Genomic DNA, 17406 nt, shown 5'->3' with positions numbered 1-17406 from the left:
ATAAGAGAACGCGTCCACCGTGTAATATCAGGACTAACGTGAGGCTTTAAAACATGACCGTTAGAAGTTAATTTGTGAATCAATTTGTAAATTGTTTTAGTAATTCGGTGGGAGCAAAAGGTGGACTATCCATGTTGAAGAAAGTTTGAGACTCTTCTTTGGATACCGGCCTCATGATTTTTTTCACATAAGCAGTTTAGTTACTCCCTCCTTATTTTTAGCTCTTGAGAACACTAGGTACATTTCTCACTCCCTTCATAGTTCTGTGCTCAGATGGAGGGACTATGTGGTTCGATGTTCCTGGAACACTTCGACCTTCCTGGTTTCTGGGATGTAAGGAGTGTAAGCAAAAAGAAATCAAATAAACGATACATGCCATTTATTTCTACCAATATGTAAATTTATACAAAGCAATTAACAAAAATAATACATTGCAACAATTTGTGAACACTGCCCTAAAGAGAATCACTGCAACTTCACATATTCAGCAAAAAATAATAAAATTTACATAAAGTATTCATTCTACCCAAGGCTCTCTGAGACCCCCAGGGAGTAAGTTAATCAAAGGCCAGGGAACTTGAAGCTTGTAGCATCTACACTTGTCAGTTGACAATTCAGGATTTAATCAGGCCCCAATCACACCTGTAGTTTTTCTCTGTTCTAAGACTAGATAGAAGAAAAAGAGCCCAACGCAATTGAAATTGTGTTCGCCCACAAACGGGGATGAAATGCTGCTTCGTGTGTGTGTGCGTGCGTGCGTGTGTGTGCACATAGGAATGAAAAACTTTATTTCCTGGTGGCTTTATGCCAATCAGCAGAACTCTGCAAGCTGCTTTCATGCTCCATGAGCAAAGCTGCATTCTTCGTGTCAAGCTCAAGGTGGCAGCCGGAAGTGACGGCTAATCCCTAAGCAGTAACTCTTCTTGAGAAATAAATGCAGTCTCAAGAAACTGGCCCTAACCAAAATAGGAGGAAGCATCACACGTGAGGTGAAAGTTAAAGGAACGGAGAGAGGTCTGTGTCCCTACCTCTCCCCACTGTGTAACCTCAATCCCCTTTAGATTCCATGAGATGTCACTAATTGTAGGGGATGTGGGTCAACATGCTTAAAATTTGAAATCCCAGAAAGGAAAAGGTAGTTACTCACACTTTAGGCTTGAATAGTTGGTTTTTCTGTTGACAACTCTCTGAGATCAGCAGGTTTGAGAGAACGTGAGTTTGATGGGAAAGGAAGCTGGAAAAAAAAAAAAAGAGGTAGTGATCATTTTGGAACTGGGAAACCTTCAGATGAGGCAAGGAGGAGTGGTCAGCTGAGCGGCCAGCCAGAAGACACCAGACTCCTAGGGAGGAGGGTGGGGCCATCTGGCTAAGGAGAAGGAGAGCGTTAGGAGGAAGAGGATAATAATCGAGAAACTGAGGTGAAATGGTGGCTAACACAGACCAATTTTATTTGCGTCCTATTGCCTCTTGACTCTTCTTGTGGTTAGCTGATGCAGTATTTTTCCTGGTGGCAGTTTAGCTAGCAGCTGCCAGGACCAGGGTGGGGGATGCTGGCTGCTGGCGGGGGGGGGGGGGGGGGGGGGGGCCCCGCAAAGGAGAGGAGGGAGTGATCCTACCCAGAGATGCTGTGCTGAAGTGAAAATCAGGAAGAATCTAATTGAAATATCTCAGATTAACTAAGAAACTGTGGTAGTTGAGTGATGATTCATCAGACTACTTCCGTAGAAATCACTTCCCACATCTTCACCCACTGGAGGGGCATTTTTCTCAGATCTGATTTCTCCATTTGGCTAAACTTAAACTGGAACTCTGTGTATGTCCATGTACATGTATACAATTACAAGAGCTAATACAATTTAATTGTACAATTACTCTTGTTAGTAACTTGACTTTAATTTGTCACAGGTTATTTAGCGTGTGTGACTGTAGTTGTGTTAGTGCTTGGATTTTAAACATCTTTGCCATAATTTTTACGTCAGGAGAGGAGTTAAAAAACTGGTGCTCAATTATCTTCAATATCTTAAATGCGCATAGAGATTTACAGCGGTTTGTGTTTTTTTTCCGACTAAACGGTAAAGTTTAAAAGAACATTTAACCTTTTAGTCTTTCCATATCCCTGATGAAGGCATTAGTGTGTCTATTACAGCTAAAGGAACTGAGGTTCAGAGAGTGATTAGTTTGCCTAACCCCAAGTACAAAGCTAACGTCTGAGTGGAAATTCTGGGCACCCGTCTCAGGACATCCTCCATGATGCTTCAGATCATTCTGAACAGTGCATAAAGAGGGGGACAACTTCTTTCTCTACGCTGTTTGTGACTGTTTGAGCTATTTATTCACATGAGTTGTTGTTCAGAGAGCATCAGAAGGAGGCAAGCAATGAGTAGATAATCTTTTAAAGGTGAACACCATATGGAACGCCACGGAGTTTGATTAGAATCATAACTATTGACTTTTAAAAGAGTAGAGTAGAACATGGGATTCCTAGCAACTTGGCTGTCCACACAGTTTTGTGGTTCCTATGACTGAATCCTAGCAAATTTTGTCTTCATGTTTGTTGTGAAAGAAAAATTCCTTATCACCATCTTATAGCTTTGTTTTGTTCTGAAGATGAAATAAAACCCAATGAAGTAAAGAGTGTGACTGAATATGACAGATTACAATGGAAGAACTCTGTGTCAGACATGCAAACTAAAGAAGACCTATGGACTCCTATGCTTTTATTTCTCTTACGCTTCCCAGGGTAGGCTAAATTTTTGCAAAAAGTCAGGAGGTTTAGAAACCACACAGAGAAACATTCCTTGGAAAGAGGAACTCTTCAATGGTCTAAGATTACAGATCCTTGAATTGGAATGGTATGCAGTGGAGTTTTCCGTTCACAGTTCCAGGAAAAAATGGGATTTTTTTCCCATTAAGAATACTGTTATTTAGTTATTTTGAAGTATACAGTATGTACATGCTTTTTTCTAAAACCACTAGATTTCATAACAGCACACATTTGAGTATTTCAAGCATTCTCTGTTGATTTTAGATCAGACCTGGGGCTCAACTGTAGAAAAGATTTCATTTCAAGTGCAGAACAGAACAGTAGCAGATGCCTCCATCATATGGCTCATAAAGTGCTTAATTTTACTATTTATTTCTTGAGAATGACTCAGCATTCATATTTATAATAATAAAATGCTACACAACAACTGCCAATAAATATTGGAAAGGCTGAACTTCCAGATACAGCGCAGGAATGATTCTATCCTGAGAAAACTTTTCTTAAGTCTTGATAGAAAAGAAAGAGAAAAGTGTTTTAAAACTTGAAAAGAATCTTAATGAAGTAAACCATAATTAAAGCACTGTCCTTTAAGTCAATTTTCCTTTCTGTTTGGCCTTACCAAGTGTGGACTGAGCTATAGCAAGTTGCCTAAGCTCTCCAAACCTCAGTTTATTTTCCTAAAATATAGGGAAAATAGTAACGACCCAATCAAAAGCACAGGACTCTTTCAGTTGCAAATAAGAGACAGCCAGCTCAAAACGGCAATGCATTGACTCTCCAGGAGTAGCCTTGTGACAGTGTGCCTCGGTCCTGGTTCAAACAACATCACTAGGATTCAGTCACTGCTTTAGACTGAATGTGTCTCCCCAAAATTCATACTTTAAAACCTAATCCCCAGTGTGATGGTACTAGGAGGTGGGGACGTTGGGAGGTGATTAGGTCATGAAGGTGGAGCCCTCATGAGCAGGACTAGAGGCCCCAGAGAGCACTCTTGACCGTTCTCCTGTGTGAGGATACAGCAGGAAAATGACGTCTACGAACCAGGAACTGGGTTCTCACCAGACAGCGAATCTGCCAGGCACCTTGATCCTGGACTCCCAGCCTCCAGAACTGAGAGAGATAAATCTCTGCTGTTTATAAGCCCCCTCGTCCACGGTATTTTGTTATAGCAGCCGGAATGGACTAAGATCGTCACTCTCAACACCTTGGCTCTGCTTTCTTTCCCCCAACTCTCAGGCACGCTCTCCACAAGGGCAAGATGGCCTCCAACAAATCCAGCTTATATCCAGCTAGGTGCAGAACTGGAAGGTCCTCTTCTTGACTGTTATAATAGTAGTCCAGTCATTGATTGGCAATGACTCTGATTAGCATGAACTGGATGTTGTGTTTATCTCTAAATCACTCCTTGTAATCAGGCAGGTGTGAAGTTTGATTGGCCTGGTCTAGGCTGTACATCCACCCTGTAAATTGGAGATAGAGTGAGCTCCACCCAGACAGTAGGAGTTTGAGAGTAGGTGAGGAGCGGTAGCTCCCCATAGAAAATCTGGGTGCTTTTACGACAAATAAATAGAATATATTAGGGTGATCATGATAATCTAATAAGTCAATGCGCATACATAAGATATTATGTGAACTCTGGGCAGTCTTATTTATTATGCCACATGTTATTTAATTAGACTATCTCTGAAAACACTATTCACTTTTTCAATAATGAAATTAGAGATTTTATAACTTGAAGCATCTGTATTATACCTCTCTTGGAGGTCTCTGTTTCGGTTTGCCATATTCTCCTCTGTAGTTATGATGGCAAATTCTCAAAAAGCTGATTGTGGGAGAAAATAAACACTAAATATTATCTTCAGCATAAGGGTCTGAACTACTCTAAAAGAATTAAGCAAACCATTGGCATCCAAATGACAAAGTGTCTTAAATGAGCAAAGAGAATAGTATGATCTTATTTTGCAGTTACAAAATAAACGATTCATTCTGTGAACAGTAAGTCTGCAATGGGAGTACAAATTTTGACTATTCGTATTGTGTTTGTGTTATTTGAGCGCTTACCTGAAAACTAATTCTCTGATTTTCAACTGTGGAGACTGGTTAGATGGGCATCAATTCTAGCCTCCTGTTCCTGGCCACATGTAGGGTCTGGATTTCCCAGGCCCTCTACATGGGGTTGAGACCATAGGACTCTGTCTCATGGTCTCATGGAATATGGGCAGAGGTGATGTAAGCCACTTCTAAGCCTAGCCCTTAAAGCATTTGCGGCACTTCTGTAGTCCCATCATCTAACTTGACACGCTCAGAAGTCGCATCTCTAAGATGGCAGATTTATAAGACTGCAGGAGCCAGAATCCCTGAGCCAGTAGGAAATCTGTCAAGGGGAATCACCAGACTGACTTTGCAATGTTACAAAAGTGAGTCAATTTTTATTGTACTAAGTCTCTGATTTTGGGATTGCTTATTACAACCTGCCTAATACAACGAGCAAGTCTAGAAAAAAATAAAATTTCACTAACAGCATTGCTTCATTTCTAGACAAATCTACATAGAAGTACATGAATTGGTGAGAGCAGCAACTGATTTAGGCTTCCCCAGACCTTAGAGGAAGTGTTCTTTATCTTTTCTATCCTCAAGATAAAAATAGTTGAAGTATAATTAACAAGTTTGACTGCTTCATTTATTCATTTCTTTTATATCACAAAATTACTATGCGCCAAGGTTGTGCCAAAAGCTTACTATGTGCCTGCAGGCTTTCAAACACAACACATTCAAACTGAATCCATTACCTTTCTCTATAAGGCCCCCAAATCTCCAGCGCACTTCCCTCTCGCATTGAATGTCATCACCATCTACCCAACTGCCCAGGCCAAAAACTTGAGAATCATCCTTAACTCCTATTTCTTTTTAACTAGGTCCTATAGCCCTTACTGTTACATAATTCTATAATCTGTTTATTTCTCTCCATTCTCATCATCGCTGTTCTATCTAGTCCAAACCATCTTCATTTCTTACCTAGATACCGAAATAGATTCATTACTTGTTCTTATCACTTTCTTGTCCCTTGTCCTAAGTCCGCTTTGCAGCTAGATTAATCTTTCTAAAACACCAGTCTGATTATGTCAGCCTCATACTGAAAATCCTTCCATGTCTCCACTTGACTCTCAGGCGAGTCCAGATTCCACAGTATGGCTTACAAGACTCTTCATGATCTGGTCCTTGCTTCCCTCTCCAGCTTAGCCCGTGCCATTTCCCCTCAACACTTATAATCCAGCCAATCATTACTATGAATTATTCATATGTATCTGACTCTTCCAAGATGGCATTTTTGTTAAATTCAGAGTCACTAGAACATCGAGAGTAAGTGATATCTGCCTATTTGGTACTCTTCAATTCCATCCCCCTGCCAGGCTTGTAACATTTGTGAAGCCCAGAGAAAAAGGCCCACTTATTATATATCTAAATAGCTAAAAGTTATCAATGGAACTAACAGACTGTTAAATACAATACATTTTAGCCTCCCATCTCACTGAATATATTCAGACTAACCTGTAAGGTCAAGATTGAATTTTGAATTCTCAGATTCTTCAGCTATACTGGAGCATGATTGTAGTGTGAGGTGAGATGGTCACAGTCAATGCAACAGAACCGAGAGTCCAGAAATAGGCCAATGCAAATACAGACAGCTGATCTTTGACAAAGTGGCAAATGCAATTTAGTGGAGAAAGTGTAATCTTTTTCATAAATGTTGCCAGAACAACGAAACTTCCATTTGCCAGAAAAGAAAATGAGATTGGATCCATATCTTGCATATTATTAAAAAATTACCTCAAAATAGATCATAGATCTAAATATGAAACCTAAAACACTTCCCACTTTTAGAAGAGAACATAAGAGGAAATTCTTGGTGACCTTAGATTAGGCAAAGATTCCTTAGATGTGATACCAAAAGCATTATCCATGAAAGAAAATAATGGATATGTTGGACTACATCAAAAGACAATGAAAGACAAGCCATAGACTGGAAGAAAGTATCTGTGAATTAGATATCTGGTAAAGAACTGCTATCCAGAATATTTAAAGAACTCAACACTAAAGAATAAGAAATAAACAACTCAATTTTTGCAAATGGGCAAAAGTTTTCAACAGACACTTCACCAAAGAAGATTTATGGACAGCTAGTAAGCATATGAAAAGATGCCCAACATCATTAGTCATTAGAGAAATGCAAGTTAAAACCACAGTAGGATACAAGTACACTATCTATTATAATGGTTAAAACTAAAGGACTGACCATACCAAGTGTTGACAAGTGGCAGAATGGGAACTCTCATAAACTGCTGATGGGAATGTAAATTATTTGGCAAACATTTGGCAGTTTCTTAAGAAGTTAAATATATGCCAACCGCATGATCCAGCCATTTCATTCTTAGGTATTTACCCAGGAGAAATAACAGCATATATCCTTTCAAAGACCTGCCCACGAATGTTCATAGAAGCTTTATTTGTAATAATCAAAAACTGCAAACAACCCAAACATCCATCAACAGGTGAGAGGATAAAAAATGGACTACAATCAGCAATGACAACTAATGAATTATTTATGCATGCAACAAGACAAAACAATTCTTTGTTTCTATGAAAAGCGCTTTACAGCTTGCTAATATTCTACATTTCCTAATGTATGAAGCCATGGACTGAATGTTTGTGTCCCCCTAAAATTCACTGCTGAAGCCCTAATTCCCAATGTGATGGTATTTGGAGGTGGGAGTCTTTGGCAGATAATTAGGTCATGAGGGTGGAGCCCTCATGCATGCTGTTAGTGCTCTTATAGGAAGAGACACAAGAGAGATGATCTCTCTTTCCGCCATGTGAGGATATGGTAAGAAGACATCCTTCTGCAAACTAGGAAGAGGGTGAGCCAGGAACTGCACGGGCAGCATCTTGATCTTGGACTTCCCAGCCTCCAAGATTGTGAAAATAAATTTCTGCTGTTTAAGTCCCCCAGTCTATAGTTTTTTTGTTGCAGCAGCCCAAATTGACTAAGATATATGGATAGAGTCATCTCATGATAACACGACTGTCATTTTATACAGTCTAGACCAGGGGTCGGCAAACTTTTTATGTGAAGAGCCATATAGTAAATGTCTTAGACTTGGCGGGCTGCATGGTCTCCGTCACCACTATTCCATTCTGACCTTGTAGCACAAAAGCAGCCACAGACAATACGTAAATGAAGGGGTGTGGCAGTGTTCCAACAAAACTTTATTTACAAAAACAGACCGTGGGTAGATTTGGCCCACTGGATGTAGGCTTCCAACCTCTGGTTTAGACTATTAGGACTAATGTGAATCTTTCAACCTTCTCCCTGTTTGATTTGTTGGCTTTGGGTCCTACTGGCCATTTGCCTAACCCATTGATCCTGGTATCAGGGAAGGTATTAATGGATCTCAGCCATCTCTGTGGTGCCAAGAAGCCTGGGCACTTACAGTTATCTGGAGACGTTTTCAGTGTCAGTGAGCAGGTTCTTTATCTGAAAAGATGCCCAAAGCCTACAAGAAGTATGTTGGATTAAACATGACTGCAAATTCCTTGTCATGTCCATAGAGAGATGGAATTTACTCCTGCTCCCTTTGGGTCTGGGCTGGCCTTGTGACTGCTTTCACCAATAGAATGTGATGGAAGTGATGCTGTACCAGTTCTGGGACTAAACCTTAAAAAACCTTTAGAAGTTTCTGATTTTTGTACTTTTGGGAGCCCTGAGCCACCACGTAAGTCATTTGCTTATCTTACGAAGATTCCATAAGGTGAGATCACATGGCAAACCTGTGTGAAGAGCTGAGGCCCTGAGACTAGATGGAGAGAGAGAAGCCCAGCAGTGCCAGCATCCAAGCTAAGCTCAGTGTTTCAGCCATCCCTATCAAGACATCAGAATGGGCCATCTTGGATGTTGGAAGTCAAGCCACAGATAACGGAAGACCCAGCAACATGATGTGGAACAGAAGAACTGCTCAGATCATTCTAGTCAACCAAGATACTAAATCGTTTCACGCCACTGAGTCTAGATAGCTGAGACAAGGAGCTATGAACACTGAATGAGAGCTCTATCTGAAGGAAGGGATTAGAGAAAATTAATGATTCTCAAAGTTGGTTCTAAGAGATGCATATAGGTGTCCACAAAATAAGAGCATAGAGTTTCATGTTCAAATAAGATTGAAAACCATCTTGTGAGTCAAGATGAAATAGGTTCATTTATTGCAGAACTTCTAAGAGACTTTAAGATGTATGTTTAATAATAAATATTGTTAAACTCCAAGAGGGGGATATAAAATTTGCCTGTGACTTTTTTTTTAAAGTGTACTTATTCACATCCTGCGGAAGGATTCCCAGAAGAGACGATGTCTAAGCTGTGTCCTGACCAAGAATTAAAGTCTGGGAGATGCTGGACGAGATGGTCTCTAAGCTTATTTCCAGCTCTAAAATGTCATTACCTAGAATCCATTATGAAATGGCCTCTCTTAGCATTATTAGATCGCTAATACAAGAAGTGGAGCGAGCACACGGAGTTCCTGGTGGATATCCAAACCTCACACAGTCTTCACTCAGTTCTACTCATTATGGAGAAAGGCTTCTGCTTTGAGCCACCCAAATACTTTTGACCTCCAATCCTAATCAGTGCCTTAAAATGAAAATATGGTCATTAAGGATGGGAGAAAACCCCAAATCATAATTTAATGGGGTGAGACTGCAGCAAAAACTTTATACAAATTAAGCTTGTCTCATTTGCTATCATATTCCAAAATAATATCCTCTCTCCAATAACTCTGGTCCCTCAACTTGAAAATAGACTCAATTGGCTTCTCTTTCTGGAACTAACAAAAATAAAAGTGAAAACAGCATCACACCATCCACTCTCATCTACCTGTTAGGATATTATCTTTTTTTTTTTTTTTTTAAAGATTGGCACCTGAGCTAACATCTGTTGCCAATCTTCTTTTTTTTTCTCTCTCTTCTTCTTCTCCCCAAAGCCCCCCAGCACATGGTTGTATATTTTAGTTGCAGCTCCTTCTGATTCTGCTATCTGGGACGCCACCTCAGCACGGTTTGATGAATGGTGCCATGTCTGTGCCCAGGATCCGAACCAGCAATCTGGGCCGCCGGAAGCAGAGCTCATGAACTTAACCACTTGGCCACCTGGGCGGCCCCTAGGATATTATCTTAATTGCCTTACTTGACATCTCAGCACCAAATATCTTGAATTAATTGTCCACAGTTTGCATTTCTTCCCTCAGTTCCCATTTACTCTACAATCTACTGCAATTTGGCCCCCTTCTTTCACTCTTTCTCAATTGCTTTCGAAAATGGCATCTTTTCCCAAGTGATCTCATCAAATTCCAAACTTTCAACTCTTACCCTATATAACGTGACTGAGAGTAAGGAGCGTTCTTATATCTATACTCCAGCTCACCTCCTGCCAACCATAAGTCCAATACTCGAACTCCAGACCCATAACAGCAATGACTATTTCTCCCTGAATATCACAGAGGTATAAAGAAACTCCTCCACTCTCAACAACAACATCAAATCTGCCCAAGTATTAGTTCATTGTTTCAACTAATACTTGTTGAGCACCTATTCTGGATCAAGAACTTTGCTAGGCGTTAGATTCTAACAGGGATCAGGACTCCACCCTTGAGGGGCTTATGATCCAGTGGTGGAGATAGATAACCAAAGAATTATACGAAAAAACGTGAGTTTCTATGGGAGCACCCAGCAGGGACACTTCATTGAACTTTGATAGTGGTGATGAGGGGTTGGAGGAGGATGGGATAAAGGCCTCCCAGGGAAAGAAAATGACTAAGTTGAATCTTTAAGGATAGTAGAGCAGGTAAAGGGGAAGAGAAGAGCAGTAGGCCAGAAGAAGTACCTTGTAGGGGGACTCATAGGGAAGAGAATAAGTTACATGCTCAGGGAACAGCAAGTCATTCTGTGTGGCTGGATCAGGAAGCGATGGCAGGTGATGAGCCGCAGATGAGCAGAGCAGGTGGAGGAAGAGCCTCCTTTACAGGACCCGAATTCATCGATCACTTCGGAATTGTGCAACAATTGCGTGTTTTGCTTTTGTGCTTTACTTGTAGACGGATTGTTTTAAATACATATGCCATCTTTCTAATAACGTTAAACATACTTCTACCCCATGGCCCAGCAAGTCTAGTCTCAAGTACTTACCCAAGAGAAAGAAAAACATACGTCCACACAAAGACTTGTACAAGAATGTTCGAAGCAGCCTTATTTGTAATAGCCACAAACTGGAAAGAACCCAAATGTCCATCAATGGGAGAATGAATAAACAAATTGTGGTATATTTATACAATGGAATAACACACTAATAAAATAGAGCAAACTACTGAGATATACAATAACATGTTTGATCCTCAAAATCACTATGTTGAGCACGATAAGACAGACACAGGTCACATAACGCATGATTCCACTGATACAAAGTTCAAGAACAGGGAAATGTATTATGGTGAAAGAAATCAGAGAATGGTTGCTCTGGGTGTTGGAGTGGATGGCGAAGGGAGTATTAACAGGAAACAGACAGAGGGAAATTCTTGGGGTGATAGAAGTGTTCTCTCTCCTGTTTTAGGTGTGGTTACACAGGTTTATTCAAAGCTCATCGAATTAAACACTATGATCTGTGCATTTTATTGAATGGTAATTATGTTTTAGTTTTTAAAAAATGCCAACAAGGGGGCCAGCCCCACGGCCTAATGGTTAAGTTCAGCACTCTCTACTTTGGCTGTCCGAGTGCAAACCTACACCACTCACTGGGGCCATATTATGCTGGTGACCCACATACAAAATAGAGAAAGACTGGCACAGATATTAGATCAGGGTGATTCTTCCACAAGCAAAAAAGAGGAAGATTGGCACAGATGTTAGCTCAGGGTGAATCTTCCTCAGCAAAGAAAAAAAAAAGAATGCCAACAGGAATGTTTCTTTCAAGAGCCTAGGGGTAGCAACATGGTTTGCTCACACTAAAGCTGCTCAAGTCTCGTGACGTGGTAGGTTGCAATATAATGACTCCAAAATATATTTTCAAAGATGTAGAAGAGAAACATAAATACAAAGAAGAAGTGAAAAAGTTATTCAAAAAGATGATAAAGCATAACTACTTCAATTTAATTGAAATGTGGAGAGATGTTTTGGAACTTTACGATTAATAAAAACTGAGAAATCAATCAAAATCCATCCTGACTTGGCATATATGAAGAGTACTTCTTTTGTCACCTATGAATTAATTTATTAAAGCCCTGAGAAGAAATTCAGATGAAAATTAATGTACTAAGAAAGAAAATTGAGTGATAAAATCAATAGAAATTATTTTGACATCAAGAAGTAAATTGTAACAAATGCATTTTTCAGATAACACAAAGAGCAGTAATTCATTAACAGGAAGAGGGAAGTTTTGAATTAAAGTACTGATTAGGCTCTTTATTCTTTGATAATCTAGTTAATGGAGAGGAGTGAGTCATGTGAACTTATTGGAAAAATATCTAAATTTCTTTCAAATTAGATATATAATACTGACATTGACAGAGAGGAAAATCAAATTCACAATATACCATTACAAGGACACCAATGACGAGCTGCTTTACAAGTATCATCAACTGAAAGAGTATTTAAAACTAATCACACAAGAAAATTTTCAATGTCCTGAAATCTTACAGCTCCTACAGCTCACATAGGAAAGAAACTTGAGGATTTTCTGTACTTGACAACAATCCTGAAAATTAACTTATAATTATGGGTGAGTTGTGAACCAGAAACAAAAATTTCAATCAACCATACCAGAGGAATGAATGAATTATCATTTTATTCTCTCTACGGGAGATGATATCACGAAAAATACAAATGGAAGAATTGCCAGACTATAGGTTTGCTTAAGAAGCTGTCTAGTCCGGCAGCACCACCATTCTCCCATCCCAACAGATGTGATCCTATTTTTAAAGACTTCTGGGAATGGGAGATCCCCTCACCTCCCCTAGCAACCGGTTCCGATGTTTACCAACACTTGCTTCCAGGGAGAGTGGTGCTCTGAGCCTGGCTAGAGCATTTCCACACGTTTCTATGTGTTGGTGTTTTGCTTTGTTCCCATTTCCTCTTTTAGGATTTATTTTATTCCCTCACTCCTTTGATTTTTTTCCATTAATTTTGCCCGTAGACATCTTTTTATAAAATACAAATGGAATTTAAAATGACCAAAATCTAAAGTAAAAGCAAAACAGACAGAATATTATTTTAGATGTCACACATACTTGAGATGGAATTGAATTTTAGCTTAAATTTTATGCAAATGGTACCCAGGCCTTTGATCTACTGCTCCTGTCTGTGTTTATTAGACATACACTTGGGAATTTGGGTGAGTAGAGGACATATATCATTTTATTAAAACACATTACATTTTGGTAGCTTTAAACATTTAAAAATGTTTATAATTTTGTTTTAGTCTGTAGTCTCTTCTGAATGCTCTCCAAATTGCCATAATTTTCCTTAAGTTGATGAGTTCTGAACTGGAAATGAAAGGAAGTCTGAATGGCGCTAATTTCTTGGGCAGAACACTTTTCATTCCTGCCTCACTAATTTAAAGTGCTTGCCCTGCACCCATCTATACACCTATGTAGCTGACCAATGATGCTTCAACATCCAGCTGGCCAAGTTTTATATGACAGATGTGATTTGACAGGTGCCAGGAAAATGGTATTGTTTTGAAATAGTTCTCATTATCACGTACCTGACTGCTTGAATTCCACTGTGAGTGATTCATTTAATTGGACATGTTTCTTTGTGGACTCTTTTAAAATGGAAGAACTCTCTAGAATTATAAGACTTTAATCAGGGGCCAGCCCCGTGGCCAAGTGGTTAAGTTCGTGCACTCCACTTTGGTGGCCCAGGGTTTCAGTGGTTTGGATCCTGGGTGCGGACCTAGCACTGCTCATCAAGCCACGCTGAGGCGGTGTCCCACATAGCAGAACTAGAAGGAACTAAAACTAGAATATGCAACTATGTATTAGGGGTTTTGGGGTGAAGAAGAAGGAGAGAAAAAAAAGAAGAAGAAAAAGATTGACAACAGATGTTAGCTCAGGGCCAATCCTAAAAAAAAAAAGACTTTAATCAATTTACTCTAAGAAATCACAACCGCTCAGAAGCACTGGGCGTCTGGTAGGTGGCTGGGAATGGAGAGATAGAGAGAGGTTGACCGCAAGCCCTAGTTAACCCTGGACTGTCTTGGTTCATGCCAATGGCCCAGGCATATTTATTTAGAGCTTCTCTTCTTACTCTCAAACGTGTGGTCACCTTAGTAGTGTCAACCAAAGAGGCAAACAGCAAGCGCAGTTGTGAGGAGTCTTGGGCACAGCATCCAGGCCCTTAGACCTGGGCTGGAGTCTCCGCTCTCTCGCTTGCTGGCTGGATGACTACGGGTCACTCTTATTGAACTGTCTTACTCTCAGCCTCCCCGTTGACAAACACGGACTCAATATAAACTCTCTTTTGGATACATCTGGTAATGATGCGTCATTACTATGGGTAACTCCTGTTTTGTCCAGGCTTGGCATTTCTAAACTATCCAAATCTACCAAGGCACAGAAACTTTTCTACTCTTTATCTTATTATTTGCATTCACTTCTAATTGTTTTCCTAAATTTCACCCTTTAAACTTTCTTTTATACGAACCAAGAAGACTGATTGCACTTAGAATCTATGCCACCATGTTCAGCACTTACTTTCATCTTCATCAACGTATTGGCTATCATTCTGTGTGTTAACTTTGTCCTTCCTACCTTATTGCAACACTCTTGAAAGCAATAAGACTCCTGTCGCCTTTCCCAGAACCTAGAACAAGAAAGAAAGGAAGGAAGGAAGAAAGGATGGAAGGAAGGAAGGAAGGAAGGAAGGAAGAAAGAAGGAACTGCCAGATCCACGTGGCTTCACTGAGTTAAAACTCCAGACTGTGTATCACTCTCAAATTATTTTACCTGAGGATAAAAGGTGCTAAAATTGTTGCCATTTTGTAAAGGGTGTCAAATAACCTAAAAGAGATCTAAACATTCTTAAAAAGTGTAGGAATTGCATCCTTCCGGACTGAGATCCAAAATAAAAACAACTTTGATACTGACAATTTCTTTGCAATACAAACGAAGAGAATGAGTCTGCCTTGAACTAGAGGAAACTTCTACAGAGCTCAAGCTGTATGTCTGTGGTCCACTGGGTCCTTAGCCTTGTCGCTGGGCCTGCCAATCAAGACACTGAGGAGAGTGCTTTTTTGGCAGCCAAGCCCTGGCTACTTGAAATGAGGCAGCCATCACCAAAGCATTTCAGAGGCCAGACACCAGATGGTAATAATACATTTCAACTATGAGAAGTTTGGATCCGAAAGCTAAAGGTGAAGGTCTTATCTCATTTGTCAAATGGTGTAATTCATTATTAAATCAAGACAAACCAGTTAACACCTGAAGTATAATTTTGGTTGCTATTTATAACGCACTCACCGGTTCAATTGTCTTGACTGGCTTATTTAATCGTGTGTAGCATTTCACAAAAAGCTTAGGGAGAGCTGGGAAACGGCCTACACAAATCACAGTTTTGGAGAAATCAAAACTCTTCTTCGTGTGCCAATTAAACCTTAGCAGGTTTGAGTTACTAGATGAAATGATGTATGATGTAAAATAATTAGAAGCAGGAAACTCTCCAGGTAAATTCAGCGAGCTTTGACAACATGGGTGGGATTTTGGTGCCACCCATTTTTTGAATGAAAGTGAACACATATCCAGGTTCACAAAAAGAGAGGGTGGTCATAAATGAGTCAGTCAATTTCTTAAAACATTGATACCAAAAGAGAAAACAAATATGTCAGCCGACCAGGATATCACCACTGGGAACTCTCCACACATTGCTTGCTGAGAAGTGAATGAGTTTAGTCTTGAAGAAACTTTAAGGATGAAATCTTGATAACTCTGGCACTGACTTTGGAAAGAAGAGAGAACGTGATCCACCTGTACTGAGCGTTTCAGAGCTACCACACTGCTTACCAGTGGGGTCCTCGTCACCTTTCTTTGTCATCAGCAGCAGCAGCATCACAGCTAATATGGATTCAGCACTTCCTTTGTGCCAGGCAGTGTTCTAAGAATTTCTACCTGTCTTCATTCATCTTATCCTCTCAAAAATTCTTGGAAGTAGGTACTCTTACTATGCCCATTATACAGATGAGGAAGCTGAGGTCGCACAGACAGGAAGAAGTGTAGAATCCTGGACTTGGAAGGAGACTGAGGTCTCACCTTGTTCAACTCCCTGTTTATAAACAAGGGTATATACAGCCCTTGATTAATGCCTTGCTCAGAGTCACACAAAAAGTTAGTGGCAGAGCCACAAATATTTATGTAAACAACAAGCATATATTAAGTGCTTACTGTATGTCACTTAACCCTTACAATAACACTATGAAATAAATACTGCTTTCCAAATTTTGCAGAAAAATAGGCTCTTAGATGTTAAGGTACTTGGGCAAATCACCTTCAGGTAAATGAGGGTGTAGAGATTTGAACCCCAGTCTATCACTAGAGGTCTTAATGTCAGTAGACTGACTCTCAGACAGGAGCACCTCTTCTCTCCATGTGCTTTCCCTGCACTAGGAGGCTTCCTATTTACATAAACAGCTGTTTTGTTTTTTTTTTTTTTGGTGAGGAAGACTGGCCCTGAGCAAACATCTGTGCCAGTCTTCCTCTATTTTGTGTGTGGGACACTGCCACAGCATGGCTTGATGAGTGGCATGTAGGTCTGCATCAGGATCCGAACCCGCAAACCCCAGGCCACTGATGCCCTGTGTGTGAACTTAACCACTATTCCTCTGGCCAGGCCCCTAAACAGCTGCATTTTAATCCCTGACCTTGTTAGGTCTCACAAGGGAAGAAGTCGTTCACAGAATCTTGGAATGACTAAGAAATAAGCCAAAATGAGTGACAGCTCCTTTTCTAAGTTCTGAAGCACAGAAAACAGTAAGAGTCTTTCAGTTTATTCTACACAAAATTAAATTTTGATGATAATGGAAAAATTCAACCATATCTTTATGCTTTTAGAAGTTCTGATATTTAAAATCATGCGGATTTTCTTCATTCCTGGTTTCATTTAGGTTTTTTGGGTGCATTTTGCAAACAGTGACATTATATTTATATGAATGCAATAACCTTAGTGATGGATCCTGGATTCTCTTATTGAGAATTTAAACTTAAATGCAGTTGTCCTGATCTTTTTTGCTTCCTCAAATTTTATCCTCACCATGAAATTTAATATTTTCCATCATGTATATTTTATTTTTTTGAAATAACATCATGGTTTAATTTAATAAAAGATGAGTTTTAAAGGTGACAATTGGCTATTTGTTTTTAGTATATTTCCAAGTTTATACATATTTGGTTAACAAGTATTATTAAGAATGCTTTTCGAAATGAGAAATACACACACTATTTACTAAAGAGAAGATTTTACATAATCTGCTGAGATTTTACGTAATCACTATTTTTTCTTGTTATATACACATGAAGCTGTCAGTGCTCTAAGCTGCCCAGCCAAATATCACATTT

The 17406-nt window shown here is 39.7% G+C and overlaps 1 protein-coding gene across 1 annotated transcript in view; it reads right to left on the bottom strand.

The window, feature by feature from the left end:
• The window catches only part of AIG1 (androgen induced 1), a 308996-nt gene that overhangs the window by 284320 nt on the left and 7270 nt on the right, over nt 1-17406 (bottom strand). Inside the window, exon 2 of the mRNA XM_070506530.1 lies at nt 1148-1234. The gene's annotated coding sequence lies outside the window, so the exon portion shown is untranslated. The remainder of the gene's footprint in view (nt 1-1147; nt 1235-17406) is intronic.

Source organism: Equus asinus, chromosome 1 (genome assembly GCF_041296235.1).
Source record: "Equus asinus isolate D_3611 breed Donkey chromosome 1, EquAss-T2T_v2, whole genome shotgun sequence".
Lineage (NCBI taxonomy): Eukaryota > Metazoa > Chordata > Mammalia > Perissodactyla > Equidae > Equus > Equus asinus.
Note: the sequence above shows the minus strand (reverse complement) of the source record. Positions and strands in the feature narration are given on the sequence as shown.